Raw genomic sequence first — 6,210 nt, 5'->3', positions numbered from 1 at the left:
TGGACCTCAATGATCCCTAGCTTCTCCATTACAGAGAGAGGCATAAGGTTTATGCTTGACCCTAGGTCACACAGAGCCTTCTTAAAGGTCATGGTGCCTATGGTACAAGGGATTCAGAACTTTCCAGGGTCCTGTCTCTTTTGAGGTAATCTCTGCCTAGTCAAGTCATCCAGTTCTTTGATGAGCAATGGAGGTTCATCCTCCCAAGTCTCATTACCAAATAACTTGGCATTTAGCTTCATGATTGCTCCAAGGTACTTAGCAACTTGCTCTTCAGTAACATCTTCATCCTCTTCAGAGGAAGAATATTCATCAGAGCTCATGAATGGCAGAAGTAGATTTAATGGAATTTATATGGTCTCAGTATGAGCCTCAGATTCCCATGGTTCCTCATTAGGGAACTCCATGGAGGTCAGTGGATGTCCATTGAGGTCTTCCTCAGTGGAAATCAATGCCTCTTCCTCCTCTCCATGTTCGGCCATGTGAGATATGGTTATGGCCTTGCACTCTCTTTTTGGATTCTCTTCTGTATTGCTAGGGGGATTGCTAGGAGGGAGTTCAGTAATTTTCTTACTTAGCTGACCCAGTTGTGCCTCCAAATTTCTAATGGAGGACCTTATTTCAGTCATGAAACTTTGAGTGGTTTTGATTAGATCAGAGACAATGGTTGCTAAGTCAGAGTGGTTCTGCTTAGAATTTTCTGTCTATTGCTGAGAAGATGATGGAAAAGGCTTGCCATTACTAAACCTGTTTCTTCCACCATTGTTGTTGTTGAAACTTTGTTGAGGTCTCTGTTGATCCTTCCATGAGAGATTTGGATGATTTCTCCATGAAGGATTATAGGTGTTTCCATAGGGTTCTCCCATGTAATTTACCTCTTCCATTGCTGGGTTCTCAGGATCATAAGCTTCTTCTTCAGAGGAAGCTTCCTTAGTATTGCCTGTTGCTGCTTGCATTTCAGACAGACTCTGAGAAATCATATTGACTTGTTGGGTCAATATTTTATTCTGAGCCAATATGGCATTCAGAGTATCAATCTCAAGAACTCATTTCTTCTGATTTGTCCCATTATTCACAGGATTCCTTTCAGAGGTGTACATGAATTGGTTATTTGCAACCATTTCAATGAGTTCCTGAGCTTCTGCAGGCGTCTTCTTCAGATGAAGAGATCCTCCAGCAGAGCTATCCAATGACATCTTGGATAGTTCAAACAGACCATCATAGAAAATACCTATGATGCTCCATTCTGAAAGCATGTCAGAAGGGCATCTTCTGATCAGTTGCTTGTATCTTTTCCAAGCTTTATAGAGGGATTCACCATCCTTCTGTCTAAAGGTTTAGACTTCCACTCTAAGCTTACTCAATTTTTGAGGTGGAAAGAACTTTGCCAAGAAGGCATTGACTAGCTTTTTCTAAGAGTTCAGGCTTTCCTTAGGTTGTGAATCCAACCATGTTCTAGCTCTGTCTCTTACAGCAAAAGGAAAAAACATCAGTCTGTAGACTTCAGGGTCAACCCCATTGGTCTTGACAGTGTCACAGATTTGTAAGAATTCAGCTAAGAACTTATGAGGATCTTCCAATGGAAGTCCATGAAACTTGCAATTCTGTTGCATTAGAGAAACTAATTGAGGCTTAAGCTCAAAGTTGTTTGCTCCAATGGCAGGGATTGAGATGCTTCTCCCATAGAAGTCGGGAGTAGGTGCAATAAAGTTACCAAGCACCTTCCTTGCATTGTTGGCATTGTTGTTTTCGACTGCCATGGTTTCTTCTTCCTTGAAAAGCTCTGTTAGGCCCTCTAGAGATAATTGTGTTTTAGCTTCTCTTAGCTTTCTCTTCAAGGTCCTTTCAGGTTCAGGATCAGCTTGAACAAGTATGCCTTTATTTTTGTTCCTGCTCATATGAAAGAGAAGAGAACAAGAAAGTAGGGAATCCTCTATGTCACAGTATAGAGATTCCTTGAGGTGTCAGAGGAAAAGAAGAATAGAAGGAGGTGGTAGATGGAGGAGAATTCGAACATATAAAGAAGGAGGGAGTTCGAATTATACCTTGAGGAGGAGTCTTAGTCCCTTAAATAGAAGGATGTGAAAAGAGGGGAAGAATTTTCGAAAATAATTTAAAAAGATTTTGAAATAATTAAAAAGAAATTTGAAAATTTGATTGAGATTTTCGAAAACTAAGATTGGGAAAGAAATAAAGTGATTTTTGAAAAAGATTTTGAAATTAGAAAAAGATATGATTGAAAAAATTAATTTTGAAAAAGATGTGATTGAAAAGATATGTTTGAAAAGATATGATTGAAAATCAATTTAGAAAAAGAATTTTTTTTTTAAAATTAAAGTTGATTACTTGACTATCAAGAAATTAAAAGATATGATTTTAAAATTTAAAGTTTGATCCTTTCTTAATAGGCAAGTAACAACATGAAAATTTTGAAGTAAATTTTTAATTGAAGCAAGGATTTTTGAAAATAGTAAAAATAAATATAAAATGGGAAGAAATTGATTTTGAAAGAGATATGATTGGAAAGATATGATTTGAAAAAGATTTGATTTTGAAAAAATATGAAAACTTGAAAAAAATGTGAATTAAAAATAAAATCTTCCCTCTAGTGTCATCCTGGCGTTAAACGCCCAGAATGGTGCCCATTCTGGCGTTTAACGCCCAAATCTCTACCTTTTTGGGCGTTAAACGCCCAGCCAGGTACCCTGACTGGCATTTAAACGCCAGTTTTCCTTCTTCACTTGGCGTTTTGAACGCCCAGCTTTTTCTGTTTGATTCCTCTGCTGATTGTTCTGAATCTTCAATTCTCTGTATTATTGACTTGAAAAGACATAGTTTTAAAAAATATTTTTGAATTTTTGATGATGGGAATTAATAAAAAATGCAACTAAGATCAAATAAACAATGCATGCAAGACACCAAACTTAAAAGTTTGTATACTAAGGACTATAACAATGTAAATATGAATGTAAGAAACAACAAAACATACAAAACAAGAGAATTTGAAGATCAAAGCAATGAAATCATCAAGAACAACTTGAAGATCAATGAAGAACAATATGTATAAATTCGAAAAATGCAAGAAGAAAAAAAGTCATGCAATTGACACCAAACTTAAAAATTGATACTAGACTCAAACAAAAAACATAAAATATTTTTGGTTTTTATGGTTTTATAAATTTTTTTTGTATTTTTTTCGAAAATTATATAGAAAAGAAAATAAAGAGAATCAAAACTTTTAATAAGAATTCCAGGAATCATGCAATGTTAGTCTAAAGCTTCAGTCTAAAAAGATTAGACATGTTTGGCCAAGCTTCAGCAGGACATTACATTCAATAGCTAAATTGATGAGAATCAATCAGCTTTTGTGATGATAAGAACATCACCTTGAAACTCTAGAATTCATTCTTAAAAATTCTGAAAAGTACCTAATCTAAGCAACAAGATGAACCGTCAGTTGTCCAAACTCGAACAATCACCGGCAACGGTGCCAAAAACTTGGTGCACGAAATTGTGATCATCAACAATGGCGCCAAAGACTTGGAGCTCTCAAACGTGAATCACACTTTGTCATAATTCCGCACAACTAACTAGCAAGTGCACTGGGTCGTCCAAGTAATACACCTTACGTGAGTAAGGTCGATCCCACGGAGATTGTCGGCTTGAAGCAAGCTATGGTCATCTTGTAAATCTCAGTCAGGCAGATTCAAATGGTGATAGAGGATTGATAATTAAAAGATGAATAAGACATAAAATAAAGATAGAGATACTTATGTAACTCATTGGTGGATTTCAGATAAGCGTATGAAGATGCTTTGTTCCCCTTGAACCTCTGCTTTCCTATTGCCTTCTTCCAATTATTCATACTCCTTTCCATGGCAAGCTTTATATTGGGCATCACCGTTGTCAATGGCTACATCCTGTCCTCTCAGTAAAAATGGTCCTGATGCTCTGTCACAACATCGGCTAATCAGCTGTCGGTTCTTGATCATGTCGGAATAGGATCCATTGATCCTTTTACGTCTGCCACACGCCCCACAATCGCGAGTTTGAAGCTCGTCACAGTCATCCCTTCCCAGATCCTACTTGGAATACCACAGATAAGGTTTAGACTTTCCGGATCTCAGGAATGGCCGCCAATAATTCTAGCCAATACCACGAAGGTTCCAATCTTAGATTAGAAACCCAAGAGATACACACTCAATCGAAGGTAGAACGGAGGTGGTTGTCAGGCACACGTTCATAGGTGAGAATGATGATGAGTGTCACGGGATCATCACATTCATCAAGTTGAAGAACAAGTGATATCTTAGAGAAGAAATAGACTTGAGTTGAATAGAAAAACAATAGTACTTGTATTAATTCATGAAGAACAGCAGAGCTCCACACCATAATCTATGGTGTGTAGAAACTCCACCGTTGAAAATACATAAGAACAAGGTCTAGGCATGGCCATGAGGCCAGCCCCAAACATGAAAAGGTCTATCAAAGTATGAGTAAAGGATAGATAGTGTGAAAATACAATAGCAAAAGGTCCTATTTATAGAAAACTAGTAGCCTAGGGTTTACAGAAATCAGTAATTAATGCAGAAATCTTCTTCCGGGCTCACTTGGTGTGTGCTTGGGCTGAGCATTGAAGCATTTTCGTGTAGAGACTTTTCTTGGAGTTAAACGCTAGCTTTTGTGCCAGTTTAGGCGTTTAACTCCAGCTTTTGTGCCAGTTTTGGAGTTAAACGCCAGAATTCTTGAGCTGACTTGGAACGCCAGTTTGGGCCATCAAATCTTGAGCAAAGTATGGACTATTATATATTGCTGGAAAGCCCAGGATGTATACTTTCCAACGCAATTAAGAGCGCACCAATTGGGCTTCTGTAGCTCCAGAAAATCCACTTTGAGTGCAGGAAGGTCAGAATCCAACAGCATCCAGTCCTTTTTCAGCCTCTGAATCAGATTTTTGCTCAGGTCTCTCAATTTCAGCCAGAAAATACCTGAAATCACAGAAAAACACATAAACTCATAGTAAAGTCCAGAAGAGTGATTTTTATTTAAAAACTAATAAAAACTAACTAAAATATACTAAAAACATACTAAAAACAATGCCAAAAAGCGTATAAATTATCCACTCATCAGAGTCTATAAAATTGACCTGATCACCTGTGTGGCTCCATAAGAGCCCACTGTCAAGCTATTGACATTAAAAAAGCACTTGTTGGAAGGCAACCCAATGTTATTTAATCATTTTTATTTTGTTTTCTCTTTGTTATTTCATGTTTTATTAGGTTGATGATCATGTGGAGTCACAAAATAAATTCAAAAATTAAAAACAGAATCAAAAACAGCAGAAGAAAAATCACACCCTGGAGGAAAGACTTACTGGCGTTTAAACGCCAGTAAGGAGCATCTGGCTGGCGTTCCACGCCAGAACAGAGCATAGAGCTGGCGCTGAATGCCAGAAACAAGCAGAGAACTGGCGTTCAACGCCAGAAACATGCTGCACATGGGCGTTGAACACCCAAAACAAGCATCACTTCGGCGTCTAAACGCCAGAAATGCATGCAAAGGCATTTTACATGCCTAATTGGTGCAGGGATGTAAATCCTTGACACCTCAGGATCTGTGGACCCCACAGGATCCCCACATACCTCCACTCACCTTCCCTCCTCATAATCCTATATCACCCTCTCTCTCTCTCCATTCATAGTCATCCCTTATGTTTTCCATTCACCACTCACATCCATACATCCCATTGATGACAAGTCATCCTAGTCTATTTTAGCTAGTCTTTTTCTTTTGTTTTCATTAGAATTATGCACTTTCTTGAGCTACAAGCAAGCGAATTGAGTAGATTTTCATGTTTTCCTTGATTGAACCAACCATATATGAATTCATGCCATTTCATGAGGTTTTATGCTATATTTGTTGCATATTATGAAAGAATGAAGATCTCATGATTTTGAGCATAGCTTTGATGAGTTTGGTTGATTAATGATAGGTGAAGAAAGCTTGGAGAAAGGTTGAAGCAAAGAGGAATGGCTAGAAGTGAAGAGAGGACAATGGAATAAGTGAAATTGAACCAGGAAGCATGAAGTTAGCCCCAACGTTAGCCCCCTAACTTGGAGGCTAACGTTGGAACATGAAGACAAAGGGAGAAGGGCCAACGTTAGCCCCAACGTTAGCCCCCTAACTTGGAGGCTAACGTTAAAACATGAA

This window comes from Arachis ipaensis, chromosome B03 (genome assembly GCF_000816755.2).
Source record: "Arachis ipaensis cultivar K30076 chromosome B03, Araip1.1, whole genome shotgun sequence".
Lineage (NCBI taxonomy): Eukaryota > Viridiplantae > Streptophyta > Magnoliopsida > Fabales > Fabaceae > Arachis > Arachis ipaensis.
This window is presented reverse-complemented; position numbering follows the sequence as displayed.